Source organism: Nycticebus coucang, chromosome 20 (genome assembly GCF_027406575.1).
Source record: "Nycticebus coucang isolate mNycCou1 chromosome 20, mNycCou1.pri, whole genome shotgun sequence".
NCBI lineage: Eukaryota > Metazoa > Chordata > Mammalia > Primates > Lorisidae > Nycticebus > Nycticebus coucang.
The window spans coordinates 53,242,397-53,258,155 of NC_069799.1; the positions used below are offsets into that span (position 1 = coordinate 53,242,397).

Sequence of the window (15,759 nt, forward strand, 5' to 3'; positions counted from 1 at the left end):
TTTCCGGCGTTATCTCAGTTACTGTGCCAAAACCTTTACATTCTACATCTACCAAGTTTCGCAAATACCCCTGTAAGATGCACCCAATGTACTCAGCCCTACTATGAAACTAATTTGGGGCTCTCACATGAAAGCTATAACCCGGTCTCACTTTTGCTTGGCTTATCTGGAATACCTGAGCTCAGGCAATTCACCCACCTCAGCCTCCCAGAGTGCTAGGATTACAGGCCCTGATGAGCCACTGCTCCTGTCCCTGACTATTGAACTTTTAAATGAATGATTTGCTTCTATGGTATTTCCCCTTCTCTACCCTATTTGTGGTTTGCCAGGTATAGTCATATTTCAAGACTGTATAGCATAAGATGCTGGGAGCTCTGTAAGCCACGCTTCTCATCATAGTTCCAGAGTCCTGATATTTAGTGTTCTTCCTTCATCAAACATCTAGTTAAACTGGAACACTGGTTAGTCACTTTATGATTCATTGTGTTTTACTTCTCACTTAGGAAATAAAAGACTATTTCTTCAATGAGGACTGATGTTGTTAATAAGGTTTCATCATAGAAAGACAGTCTTTTGTATCTTACTGTGCTGTACAACATTTGGAAGTAAATTTTAACAGTTACGTTTTAAATAGACGTTCACTTAGTACCTGGATATAAATATGTTCTGTTGGCTTCCAGATCTGATTTAAAACATCAGTCTTAAAAATTTCAGAGCCTGGTGCTTTGTGTCTGTCTGAAATTATTGTTGGTGATATGTTATTGTAATGAAGGGTTCATCTATTTCTCTGCATTAGGTCACTGATCTGGACTATCCTAAAACACTTTTACTAAGAAAATGTATGAAAAAGAAGTCTTGAGAACTAGTACACTCATATATTGAATTTGATATTAAAATTATCTTATTTTCAATTTCCATTTCCAGTTTTTTTTTTGTTTTTAACTCTCTCATCAATTTCTTTTAAGTTTGGACATCTGTCTGGGTGAAGAGTTACCTCTAGTTCAGAATCTGATTAGGTTGTCATTAAATTAAAAAACCACAAAGGACATTATGTTAATAAACCTGGAAAATGTAAGAGAGAAGGGTTTTTACCTGGGGAAAAGAAATTTTTTTTTTAAATTGTTAGGGATTCATCTAGGGTACAATAAGCCAGGTTGCACTGATTGCATTTGTTAGGTAAAGTCCCTCTTGCAATTGTGTCTTGCCCCCAAAAGGTGTGGCACACACCAAGGCCCCAGCCCCTGCCTCCTCCCCTCTCTCTGCTGAGAGAAGGATTTTTAACAGTCATGTATAAACTACCAATGCTGACTTAAGAGGAATTAGGAAAAAACTTGAATAATAATAATGAAGGAAAGCATTGAACAACGTTATTCGAAGATTAGCTGTATAAAAGGATCCTAGCCCTGATAAATATTGCATTAGGGATGTTTTGTTCCAAGGAATGACTAAGGAAAAAAAGGATTCATAGGAAGGGTATTAGGTAATCTTACAGAAAACTATTTTAACAAGTAAGCCAGGACTTCATGGGAACCGAGAAGTTACTAGAAAGTAAATCTCTCCTCTGTGTTTTTAAGGATTTCTATGATTCTTTGTCTCTACTTTTCTCTGAATAGAGGATTTTTTTTGAGCTGGCTTATCTGCATATGGTTGAAAAATAGCCCCCCCCCCCCCCGAGGTCACCTGGCCATCTCCAGCAGTGACCACCAGCTAATTATCTAAGTGCCTCTTGGCTCAGACTCATAAAACACATCCTTACTGGTCACTAAGTGATGAATGCTCTTTCTCTTTTCAAGAGCAGGGCCTGCCTTGGTCTGATTATCTGTAGCTGGATAGTAAAGGCATGTGATTCATAGTCTGCTCAGAACAGTTTGGGCCTGTGTGTACTTTGGCCCAGGTGGGTAAATGTATTGACATGTCTGCTGTAGTTTTATCAATGAATCTATCCTATTTTCTAGAATGACCATTTCAAAGGTACAAAAATTGGCATAGGGTATAAAAAGGTGAACAGCCTCAAAAAGTAAACTCCAGTTCTTGAACACAAAAGTCTCTAGTTCATGGACATAAATGTTCATTGTCACATACATATCACGTAAACAAATGCTATAAGACCTTAATCATTCAAAGAACAATCTACCACAAGCAAGTAGTCGTTAGCCTGGGAATGCAAGGGTGCTTCAATATTAGGAAATCTATTCATGTGATAAAGTTAATATGTTATTGATATTGATCAAAAAATCAAGCCACTGATGCTGGAAAAAAAATTGGTAGAATTCAACTATTTCTGAATTTAGTGTTTCAAACACTTGTTTTTTTTGTGTGTGTGTGATTTTTTTTATTTCTAGTAAACCAGAAACAATTGTCATTTTTATCACCAGGTAAGAATATATAAAAGATTTTAAAAGCTGCTTAATGGAGATAATAAACTTTTGTGTATTCCAAGTTCCTAATCCACATAATGACCTCTTGATAAATATTTTTAACGAAGCATGATTATTAAGAAAACAGAAGAGAGAATTTTTGTCTCATAGGAGACCTTGTTTTAGGAGTGTACCCTTTCCTATGTACAACACGAAGGATCAGCAGTATTTTTTAGGAAGGAGTAATAAGTGTTTTTCTTTAGGAAATGGCTTTGAAAATTATTCTGTTTACTTGCTCCAAGAATCGCCCATGGCTGTCTGAATTCTGACCCCTTTCTCTAAGCCTAGTCGGTGCTTTAATCAAGACCTCTGTGTGTATCTCCACCTGCACAACTCTTAGACTCCGTATTTCCCCTTCTTTTCAAAACCACTCACAGTACCTCATTGTGACCTTTCTCTTCTCATTCTTCACATCTTACCTGTCGCTCAGTCCACACGTTTTCTGTCTCTCAGATCTTGAACCATTTTCATGACCCTGGCTTAGGTCTTCATCTCTTGCCTAGACTATTTTGTAGACATCTTCTGATTTCCTTGTTCTTTCCATTTCACCATATCCTACCTACGTTACAACTAGATTAATCTTTCTATATTGGATTTGTGTGTTAGTCCTCTACTTAAAACACTGAGACTTAAGATTTCTGATTGAATTATATATGTAGTTAGTAATTTGACATTTTAAGCTGTCTCCATTGTGCCTTTCCTGGGACTCTTTTCCTACACCTTCCCGGTGCCATGCTGGACTTGTTTATTTCACACAGTCACCATACTATCGCTGTTTTCTAGTCCTTATATGTGATGTGTCTTCCAGCCTCCTTTTCTTCCGAAGAACTGACTCACCTTCATCATGTGCCCAGCAAACGCAACATTCATGAAACTCGAGTCTTCCTGATGGTTGGGCTTTTCTCTGCCCTCCAAGCCCTCCCAACACTCTTTAATTCTCTGATGACTCTATTCTCAAATTGCTTTGTTTCTACTGATAGATTCTGAGAGCCTTCAGTATGAAAGGCTAGGATTTTATTCAGTTTTTTCTTTCTTGCAATACTTACCAAATGATTTCTACATAGTAGTTCAAATACCGATATTATAAATCAAATATTGCACATAACATACGTACAAGCAGTATTGCTTTGTATTCCAAACATACCAATGCCATTGATTTGCTCTTATTCTAAGCCACAGCCTGTAAGCATTCCTTTCGGAGATGGTAATACTTCTGAAGATATGAAACAGAATATAAGATGTAGTGTGCGTCATCTGGTTTCTTTTTAAAAATTAATTTTTAATTTTTCACATTTCCATTATTTGCAAAAAAATGAAAACACTGTTAGTACAAAGAATAATAAAAAGTTATTATAACCTTAAGAGAGAGAATATTAATTAAATGGGAGGATAAAGAAAGGTAAGGTTTAAGATAACAATTTCTTTTCCCATTTGTGATGACATGGAAACTTATTTTTCTTATATGGAGTCAAACTGCCAAGAAATTTTTGCAACAGATTGTGATAAATATCTGCTTTTTAGAGCTTTGGACGGTGTTGTTGCTTCAAAAGCAAGCTTGAACTCCTCATGAGATCATTGTGGAGATAAATGCTTAAAAGCTTTTCAAAGCCATACTCTTGGCTCTATCAGAATTTAATTTCCCACTGATTATGTTTATATCGATTTTGGAACACATAGCCATGAATACACTAAGCATAGCTACACCACTGACGATTTCTCATGTCTTGGGAATACATCCCGATTTTATGTGCATATGGAATCCACTTATAGTTTGTTACATATATGTGCTTGAGTTAAATGCTATAGTTTTCAAACTAGACCATGAGAATGTCCTTGTTGTTGTTTAATGGCCATGGTTTTATAACAATTAAAACTATTTTGACATATATGGGAATAAATGTTCTATACTTTTTTAGCCATTCAGTCATATCTGGTTAGGTTTTCAACTGTAGTCATAATACAGAAGGAGTTATAAAAAGTGGATTTTAGCCATATACTATCACAGTATTAAATACAGATAACAGGTGTATATGGTCAGTTGATACGTATAGAACATATACAATATCTCAGTTCAAGGTCTATTGATGCCACTTTTGAGCTTAAGTTTGGGGGTCCCAGTGGTATTTACCTTCCAGAGAGTTTGAGTATTCCATGAAATAAGATATATAAAGGTCATAACATGGTGGCGGTTGCTCAAACAGGTTGTTTCTATTCCCCGTTGGCCCAAACAAATACACACAAAAAAACTCCAAACATAAAAGGGGGAAGGTTGACAAAATAATTTATAAATAGATGAGATTTTCATTTTTGAACCTGTAGCATGGTGATTAGTAGGTAAATGGATGGATGTGGTAATAATGCAATCTTAGAACTAGAAAGATTGGTCTTGTTTTGTAGAGTGAGGATTTCGAACCCAGGTCTTTGGACAGCTCTTTGTGTGGCTCTCTGTCCATTTCCCATTCTCACCAGTTTCCAAACAGTATTTCTGTGACTGTGGCTAATTTGGTGAAGATCCAGCTGGCTCCAAATGTCTTCTATCCTTAGTTATGCACGTTTGGTCAGTTGTAGTGTTTTTGCTAGGTCAGAAAATGGAATAAAATTCTGCTACAAGTTCATTATAGATTATAACCTCATAGTGGTTCACACGTCAGTTTTGTTTTTTTCAGCATAACATAAAAGAACTTGAGCAGAAGCTCAAGTTATTAAATAGTTCATGAGTCACTTGTTATCTTTGACAAATCATGGCTCCAAATATAATCACTGGTACAATCTCTGAAATACAAACATCATAAAAGCCTATAATAATACTTTAAAAGATACATTTTTGATGATATTTTGAAAAACATTCAGTCCTTTTAATATAAACATTTTAATCTTAGAATATTTAAACAAAAGTAGGTTATTTAAAACAGGACATTTGCCCTTGCTGTGTTTTGGAAAAGTGAAACAAAAATTAATATATGCTGAGTATAAAAAATAGATCAGTTAAAGAACTAGTCGAAGCATAAAATTGTGTATAATTTTCTTTATTATAAAATTTTCTGTAACTCTATCCCGGAAGATCAGATTTTTATAATATAAATAATTTACCCTTTTATAGAAATTTTTGTATTGTGAATTGTGCACATTTAATTATCTGGGCAATCACATAATCTTAAAAAAAAAAACTTTTAGTAAGGTTTTTTTTAAGAAAATATAAAGCTATTATAAATTTAAGAAAACCCTTTCTTACGAATACTTTATTTGAACTTGAATAATACAACTTAGCTGTTTACCAAATTAATATGAGCTTTCCCTAACTTGACAAAGTAATATAAATACTGTAAAGAATTGTTGAAGGGAAAAATATCTCCTTTTCAGCAAACTTTACATTTAGTTAAAAATTTTGACACAAAAAAGACAATGAGAATATAAGCAAAATTTACTTTGAAATTTACTTTTTCAGGCCGTTTTTCATAAAAAACCTTAAGGTAGCTTATCTTGCTTTTTAAAGTGGTTAGGTTTACAAGGCATGAATAGAGAACTTACATTTTAAAAATTATCCATATTGTTAAACAAAATCTCCATTTTCAGTGCAAAGTATATAAAAGCACCATTTCTTTTGTATAGATGTTATTTTTCAAATATTTTAAGGTACAGTGGAGTGATTGGTGTGCAGCGGTCATCCTGCGTCCTCTCCTGGTGTCTGGCAGGGATCAGTAGAGACTTCAGGAACTTCCGAGAGTTCTTGACTGCCTCCCTCCACTTTTATACAAGCTTTCATCTTTCTCCATAATTTTCAGCAGAACTTGGATGAGGGATAACAGAAAATTTTTTTTAATTAAATCATAGCTGTGTACATTAATGCGATTATGGGGCACCATACACTGGTTTTATAGACCGTTTGACACATTTTTATCACACTGGTTAATATAGCCTTCCTGGCATTTTCTTAGTTATTGTGTTAAGACATTTACATTCTACATTTACTAAGTTTCACATGTACCCTTGTAAGATGCACTGCAGGTGTAATCCCACCAATAACCCTCTCTCCGCCCCCCTCCCATTCCCCCTTCCCCCTATTCTTAGGTTATAACTGGGTTATAGTTTCATGTGAAAGCCATAGATTAGTTTCATAGTAGGGCTGAGTACATTGGATACTTTTTCTTCCATTCTTGAGATACTTTACTAAGAAGAATATGTTCCAGCTCCATCCATGTAAACATGAAAGAGGTAAAGTCTCCATCTTTTTTAAGGCTGCGTAATATTCCATGGTGTACATATACCACAATTTATTAATCCATTCATGGATCGATGGGCACTTGGGCTTTTTCCATGACTTAGCAATTATGAATTGGGCTGCAATAAACATTCTGGTACAAATATCTTTGTTATGTTGTGATTTTTGGTCTTCTGGGTATATACCTAGTAGAGGAATTATAGGATTGAATGGCAGATCTATTATTAGATCTCTAAGTGTTCTCCAAACATCTTTCCAGAAGGAAAGTATTACTTTGCATTCCCACCAGCAGTGTAGAAGTGTTGCCTTTTCTCCACATCCATGCCAACATCTCTGGTCTTGGGATTTTGTGATATGGGCTAATCTTACTGGAGTTAGATGATATCTCAAAGTAGTTTTGATTTGTATTTCTCTGATGATTAAAGATGAGGAGCATTTTTTCATATGTCTGTAGGCCGTGCGCCTGTCTTCTTCAGAGAAGTTTCTCTTCAAGTCCCTTGCCCAGCCTGCGATGGGATCACTTGTTCTTTTCTTGCTTATACGTTTGAGTTCTCTGTGGATTCTGGTTATTAAACCTTTGTCGAAGACATAACCTGCAAATATCTTCTCCCATTCTGAGCGCTGTTTGCTTGATTTACTTACTGTGTTCTTGGCTGTGAAGAAGCTTTTTAGTTTGATCAGGTCCCAGAAGTGTATTTTTGAAGCTGCTTCAATTGCCCGGGGGGTCCGCCTCATAAAATACTCGCCCAGACCGTTTTCCCTGCACTCTCTTCTAGTATTTTTATAGTTTCATGCTTTAAGTTTAAATCTTTAATCCAGTGAGAGTCTATCTTAGTTAATGGTGAAAGGTGTGTCCATTTTGGTCATTCTATCAAGGAGAGAAACTGAGTCTACTGTGGAACAGAACCCAGAAACGCTGTGTTTTCCCTCATTGTTCAACATCTTTTGTGTTGAGTATTTGAAAATTTAAACTTTTTTTCAAATAGAAAAATCTCATTTCAGTAAAAAACTCATATACTCTACAGTTACACTGCTTTACAACATGGTTTAAAAGGATTTACCGAGCTGAATTCATGAATAAATTGCTTGTGTGGTTTAAATTTGGTTATATGAGCTAAAAATGGTATTATTAATGAAAGATATTTCACTGCTAGGAATTTTTGCTATTTAAGGTAGAGATTTAAAGAGTTAATATTTCTCCTGAAAACTGCTGGGCTGTTAAATATATTATTTCATTAATGAAACAAGATAGCATTTTAAAAATACATCTTTGGTGAGCTTAATTAAAACATAATATAAATAGTTCATTATTTATAATAAAAATTAAAACCTTTCATAAAATACATTTCCATATAGAAGACTGATTTAAGTAGATCTAGCAAGTAAAATAGGTTGCAGATTTTATTGCTTGCTTATTAGGATTCTGAAATCATCATCTTAGGTTTAATTTTAAATTTATTTTTTCATGTTTAAGGTATATGTGATCAAATTGAAATATAGTTAATGATTTCTGGCCTTACATCATTACTGTAGAGCTGAGTGCTCTCTGTGGCAGCCACTGCTCACATCTAACAACTGAACAGTTAAATTGTGGCTCATCTGAGTTAAGACTTGTTATTAAGTGTGAATTCAGAATGTACTGAGTTTCAAAGACTTGGTATGAAAAAATACAAAATAAGGGCCAGGAGAGGTGGTTCATGTCTGTCATCCTAGCACTCTGGGAGGCTGAGGCAGGTGGATTGCTTGAGCTCAGGAGTTTGAGATCAGCGTGGGCAAGAATGAGATCCCATCTCTACTAAAAATACAAGTATTAGCCTGGCTCTGGGGTGGGCGCCTGTAGTCCCAGCTACCTGGGAGGCTGAGGCAAGAGGCTATTGCTTGAGCCCAAGAGTTTGAGATAGCTGTGAGCTATGAGGCCAGGACACTCTACCTAGGGCAACAAAATGAAACTCTGTCTATAAAAAAAAAAAAATCTTAGAGCAATGCATGGTACACAGTTGATTCTCATAGACATTTGATGAATGGATATATGATTGAAATAGGAGAGATGACCAGAGATTTTTGTTGGTTTTGGTTTTGTTCATTGATCCCCTGAAGAGATTTAAATAAGTGCCTGGCCGATGGAATGCATGAAAGAAAATTTGTTAAGTGAGTGAATAAAACACACACACACACCTGCCCCCAGACAAATAATGACAAAGATAAAATCCTCAGAGAGAAATTACCACCCAGGTATGTTAAACTACTTCTCACTGTTCAGAGGGTATCAATTGTTTTTAAAGCATCCACTAACTTCATAGCTATTTTAATGATGTATTTACTTTAATTATGATTTTACTTTGATATTATATTTTGGGTTACATCGGAAAGAAACCTCCATGGAAATAATTGGAATAAGGCTCAGGAATTAGTGTTTCAAAAGTTACAAACTTGTGAGCATCACTGTATTATTTTCTCTGGCTTAAAGTGGGATGAAATCATAACTCTGGGATAGAAGAAATCCTTGGTGAACATAGGTGTTAGGAACTTAATGCTTATTGTTCACGTGGAAACATTGACCTTGCTTATTTAGTAAAGAGTAGAAAACAAGAGGCATTTCAATGATAGCATTGCAATTATAGAAATGTAAAAGCATGACATATTATAAATACATTTGACATAAATTCCGTTTCTGTCTGGGTCTGTATGATGCAAGTGATTTCCCTTAAATATTTCTCTTCAGTACACCAATAAATCTGGAACTACTTTGTTTGCTAAGAATTTTCATAAAATCCAGATACACAAGAGTATTTCAATTAGCTAATGATAACATGAAGGGGTGAAAATTAAGTTCCAGGCATATTAAGAGAACAGAGTCGCTGTAAAGCTCCTGCTTCCACAGTTAATTGATTAGAACTGTGTTATTGGTAAAGGGTTCATGGTTCACACTAACTTAAGCTTTCTGTGTTAGGATAAGCGATTTCCATGCGTTGACTTCATGGAGCTCTTCCCTGGCTGGTGTCCCTGGCTGTTGTTGGGTACCCCACACTTGTTCTTTTTCCTCTTATATACCTCAGTGACAATGCACTTTTGGTCCCTCTGACTCTTGTCTCTGAGTCTCCTCAAAGGCTCTTTGGACACCTTCTGTAGACTCCATCACTTTGCCTAATTCCAGCTCAAATACCCTTTTCTGTGGGAGATCTGCCCATCCCGTGCTTACTTACTGCTGAATCTTTTTGCTATGACTTTATAAAACTCTCCTACTTCCTTTTAGAAACATTATTAGGCTTTCTCCAAACAGCGTCCAGTGGTCTAGTTTGCAAGTGTTTATATAAGTTACTGTTCTAATGGCTGTTCTTAATTTACTCTCCAACCCTCCTCCCCCGAAGCCTTTTCCTTTGTTACTCTGAATATAAGGAATTTCTTATTATTTCTATGTTTTGGTGTATGACTTTTTTTCCTCTTGGAAACATGACAAAAACAGCTTTTCTCCATAAATGAGTAGGAAATTATTTACGTTACTGTGTTTTCCTAAAATTCATAAATCACGTAAACAGGACATGTTATGAATTGATTGGTAGATCATCTCTCTCTGAATGGGTTAAAGAATTGCCAAGAGTGATCAAGCCGGCTTTCTTTCTGGCTCTTGATACGGTGTTGACAGCCAAGCAAAGAGCTTCTTCAATAAATCTACTCACATACTCAAGTTCTTCCAGATGTGAGAAGTAATTAAGTCTTTGCATTTATTGAAGCCTTTTATACTTTCGCGCGAGAACTGGCAGCTGTGATGAATTAACTCTGCGTGTGTGGGGGTGTGTGTGTGTGAACATACATGTACGCCGTTTGCAGGCACACATGTGGCATTTGAAATCAGACTCGAAAACAAAACAAAAAGCTGATTTCAATAAATGCCAATTTTTTTTACAGCTCTATTTTACAATTGAGAGAACTTTCTCCAATAAAGCTTTTTTTTTTCCATTCTGTTTCTGCTGAATATTAAAGAAAGAAATGAGGATAGTTAAATCATTCTCATCTGTTAAAGGATTTTTAAAAATAGACTAAAATCATGACTCTCATAAAACATAAAGGCATTTCAAAGATTTTAACTAATTAATAAATTAGGACACTGGTAAGATGTTCCAATTAGTTCAAAGGTGAATTTGAAGACCCACAGGTAAATGAGAAATGCTGAGCTGCATTTACACATAGATGCAAAACATGTCTGTCTGCAGGGCAATACAGAATTGCTTTTCTCAGGACAAGATTACAGTAGTCCCCTCTTCTGTAAAGTTCTGCTTTCAGAGGATTTCAGTTACTACAGTCTGAAACTAGGTGAATACAGTACCATGAGATATTTTGAGAGAGAGAGATTGAAATCACATTCATGTAACCTTTTTTATAGTATGTTATAATTGTTCTGTTATTAGTTATTATGGTTAATCTTTTACTGTGCCCAGTTCATAAATTAAGCTTTATCTGGTATGTATATATAGGAACATATATGCCGTAGAACCTCCATAGCTGACCCACTCCCTGCATTAACCACCTTCCTAAGCTGATCTGATCTTCATAGACTGGACATGCACCATATGTGCGCATCAGTACAGTAGCCCTAGTGCCTTATGTTGACCACCTCTGTATGTTGACCAGTTCATTACAGTCCCTTGGGTGGTCAACTTACAGAGGTTCCCCTGTTGGTAGGTATGGAGTCTGGTACTGTTCATGATTTGAAGCATCCACTGGGGGTCTCTGAACTTCTCCCCCATGGATAAGGGGGAACCACTGTAATTTTCATTTCTATAAATAAGAATCATTTGCACTGTTGTCAGTTTTTAACAATTTATGGAATTGTAAAGTAGTTCCGAGGCCATGAAAAAACAACATAGTCTATAGGGTACTGGATGAGACAGCCAGTAACTTTTTTGCATGTGTTAATTTTAAAGTCTTGTACAATTATCCCTGACATACCTCACACAAAGCTTTAGGAAAGGGATACCTTTTTGTGGTAGTAAAGCTCTTTGATTCTGCCTTTTGGTTCTGGTTATTAGACCACTCAATACAGACCACTCAAACCTTGGGCTTTTCTCTGTAGTGTGGATTACTGGGGTAATTACAGTATTGGCTTCAATGTTATGACAACTGAACCAATATCTCGAGTAAGTTGCAAATTTAACCTAAATCTTTAGTTCACGGGGTACTTGTGTTAATGTAGACAGTGAATGAGAATGCCTTTCCCCTCTCTCAATAAGAGCAGTACACAGTTTTAATTTTGGCATCTTAACTACACCCAACCAGGGAGTTGTGTTCCAAATTATTTTCAGTTTCTTGTTCTTCTCTTCCTGTAAGAGCCATCTAGATAAGTAGTTCTCATTTTGAGTGGGATCTACATTAGTGGAAAGGGCTCTATAAATATGAAGAAATACTCTAGGAGATCTTATTTTAATAGCATCATTGGTAATGAGGGCAGTTATTCAAGTCTTTGTATTCTTTTGGTTTCTGATTAACAAAGAGCCATTAAAAAGGAGAAGATATATTAATGAGTATAAATTGTAAAAATAAACTGGGCAAGTGCGAAGTAGAGCTCTTTTATAAAGAAGGAAAAATGCCCTAGAGTGTTTATATGTCTTGTTTTCTGAAGCTATTCCTTCCTCTTTCTCTATTAGTCAAGTTCTCTTTTGGGCCGATGCCAAATGATGAGTAAATATGGGAAGCAAAAGGAAAATAGCTGAAGATTCAGCTGAGGGGCAAGAACCTTGTGAAAGATAGCCATAAAAAAAGAAGCAATAACCAATAGGTGACTGAAAAAATTATCAAGGCAGGAAAAAAACCAGGCGATCTAGTTCCTCTCTCACCTAACCATTTAGGATGAATATTTCCTAAGAAGAAACACTGAGTTAGTTTTCAAAATAAAAGATTGGTTAGGCTTTTCTCAACCCAGAACTAGATCTTGATTGATTTCAATTATTTCTTGTGGATTTTTAGTTGGAAGTCATTTTCAACCATGTTTGGGAAAAGCATGTGTTCTATCACTATGAAAAAAAAAGAAAAAGAAGAAAAAAGTGACATATGTATGAAAACGTGAGGTTCTTGTTGCTTGTGACCTAAAGGAAGCTGAAGACAGACATGCACTATTTGACTTGAGATGGTGGGACAAGGGTGTTCCCTTGGCCCAGAGCTGTGTCCTCAGGGGCTTGAATTACTCACTCCACAGTTGCTATGGTGTTGTATTTGCTAACATGGAAACATCAAACTATCAAAAGATCGGAAGATTTCTGCAGTATCTTGGAGGAGCCCTTCTTGCCTTTATAAAGATATTGACGCCTGTAATCCTAGCGCTCTGGGAGGTGGACATGGATTGCTTGAGCTCAGGAGTTTGAGATCACCCTGAGCAATAGTAAGATGATGTCTGTACTAAAAATAGGGGAAACCCGCCTAAAATTAGCTGTGGGTTGTAGCAGGTGCCAGTGGTCCCAGCTACTTGGGAGGCTGAGGCAAGAGGATCGCTTGAGCCCAAGAGTTTGAGGTTGCCTGTGAGCTATGACAGCACAGCACTCTACCTAGGGCATACAGTGAGACTGTCTAGAAAAAAATGAAATTGATGGCAAGAGTCTCACCTTTTCAAATGAGAAGACCCTTTGGCATCAAATGCTTTTCCTGTAACTGTGTACCTTTGTTGGGTAGTTGAAAAATCTTTTTGAAGTGCTTTCCTTTTATTAACTTTCAGCAATTCAGTTTTTCTGTTTAACTGTGGAGAATTAGAGACGGAGAAGGATAAAATGATTTGCATCAGAGGGTATGGGAACGCTAGACCTGCACAGAGGGTCCAGCCATAAGTGATGTGATTCCCATTTTGGTCTCATTCTATAGGCATAGGTTAAGGACTAACGCAAAAAAGGTAGACAAGATAAATGAAGCACTTAATAAGAAAAAGGGATTAACAACTACACAAATATTTCCTTTTGTAGTTCCCCAGGGTGAAAACATGTTTTAAAATACAACATTGAACTTGGTTTAAGCAAAATTGATAGGGAATTTTGAAACATGATAGCTATCCGTGAAGAACATTTTCTTCTTACTCCCCAAGTCAGATTTTAGAGCTATTGAAATGAGAACTTTGTTGTAATAAAGTACAGGGCCTTACCTTTTACAGAGAAAATGTTACATGAACTTTATCTTATAGGTAAAAGAAAAAAAGAGTCATTCAATTAAAAGTCATAGTGTATCTAGCTTGCTGAACAATCCATTAAAGAGTTCATCCAGCAAGTCCTGAATGATGAGTTTTTAAATTTTCTACCTTAGCATGAAGTGTTTATTTATCTCTAACATCAAGCATCGTACCTGGAATAAATAACAGCATTTATTTACTGAGTGAATAAACACCAGGCTCTAGTTAGGTTCTGATCCTAGTACTCCATGGAATAACTTTGCAAATGAGACACTAATTATAGTAATTTTTCATGGCCTTCATTTTGTGGTCTGTAAAAGGGCTTTAGGTATACTGATTTCTTAAGGATTTCTCTGGCTTTAAAATTCCAATTATGAAATCTTAAATGGAATGTCTACATGCACATCGAATGTGGTGTTTGGTTTTGCTTTCAAAAGTTTGTGCCTTAAATCTCAACAGCTTATTTTCCTGCAGCACAGTGGAGAGTCCTTAAGAACTTATTGATGGGAAATGAGAAAATAATTACCATTCAATCCTGACGAAGTTAACTCACCCCGGGAGATAGAACTCAGCCTGAACAACATCAGGCTCGTCACTTCAAACACAAGCCAAAAGGTGTGTCTTGGTGGTTTGGGCAAGATTTTCTCTCTACACTTCTAGAAGTTTGCCAGGAAAATTGATAGAGATTGATCCTTCTTATTTACAAATAAAGATAATGTAATAGATTTTCTATAGAATATTTGAATCTTTTGACAGAAGATTTGAAGGAAACATTCAGCAGTCCACATATTCACATATCCACATTTGTACACAAATACAGTGTACAAAGAATGTCCTTGTAAAATCCACTACCCTGGGCTGGCATGACATGGCTATGATGTTAGACTTGAGCTTTCCAAGTTCAGCACACTTGGGGCCATTGTTTTTGGCACCTTGCTGGTAAGCAATGTGTATAACACCATTAATTTAGCCTGTATCAAAAGTGTTTTGTGACAAGACCGACAACTGTTCCAGAACACAACACCTTGTCAGAATGGAGAAATGTTTCCCTAAATAAAAAGTAACATATCACAGAAGAATGTTAGTTTTCTGGGGCATTGGGTATTGTTAATAAAGGTACATAGATTAAATTGGATTAGATTAGGTTAGATGAGACGGGGTTCTCGTTTGTGGAATGCTGGGTTAGGCAAACCTGAGGAAGTTTTTTGGTTCAGGGTCTTCTCAGCCCTTCTAATGTCTCACTGTGCTTTGTCGAAGTGACAGAGACTGAGATTAGCACAGGATTTCCAAACATACTTGCGTAAGAAACTTACTTTGTCCTCTAGAAATGTTTTGTGTAACTTTTGCCTCATGGGACGTAATTTAAGAAATAACCTATACATGAAGACTGTGCAGAATTTTTTTTTTCTTGTCAAGATTTCCAGTTTAGGTAAGGCCACGGCAATTTTAAAAAATAAATTGAAAACTAGATTTTTTTTTGAGACAGAGTCTCAAGCTGTCACTCTAGGGTAGAGTGCCATGGCATCATAGCTCACAGCAACCTCAAACTCTTGGGCTTAAGCGATTCTCTTGCCTCAGCCTCCCAAGTAGCTGGGCCCAGCTATTTTTTTTTGGTTGCAGTTGTCATTATTGTTTTAGTTGGCCTGGGCTGGGTTCAAACCTGCCAGCCTTGGTTGTATGTGCTGGGCGCCCTTACCCACTGAGGTACGGGTGCCATCTGAAAACTAGATTTGATGTCAAAATTATATTGTACTTGGTTCCTTAGAATGATATATTATTTTGAATGAATACATTATTCACCATAATTAGTTTTATTATTTACTGTAAGGTATTTTTTTGTCCTACGCTGATATGCTATAGCTTGGCAAAATTAATTTCCCCAAGGATTTAAACAACCTAATTAATAAATCATGAGTTGTATAGAGTCTTATAACTGCCTAAATTGACATTAAAGGATTTGTTTAGAGAAATACATTTTT

General features: G+C 36.1%; 1 protein-coding gene across 1 annotated transcript in view; it reads left to right on the forward strand.

The window, feature by feature from the left end:
- The window catches only part of NEBL (nebulette), a 177,916-nt gene that overhangs the window by 40,226 nt on the left and 121,931 nt on the right, over positions 1 to 15,759 (forward strand). Inside the window, exon 3 of the mRNA XM_053572933.1 lies at positions 14,255 to 14,395. The gene's annotated coding sequence lies outside the window, so the exon portion shown is untranslated. The remainder of the gene's footprint in view (positions 1 to 14,254; positions 14,396 to 15,759) is intronic.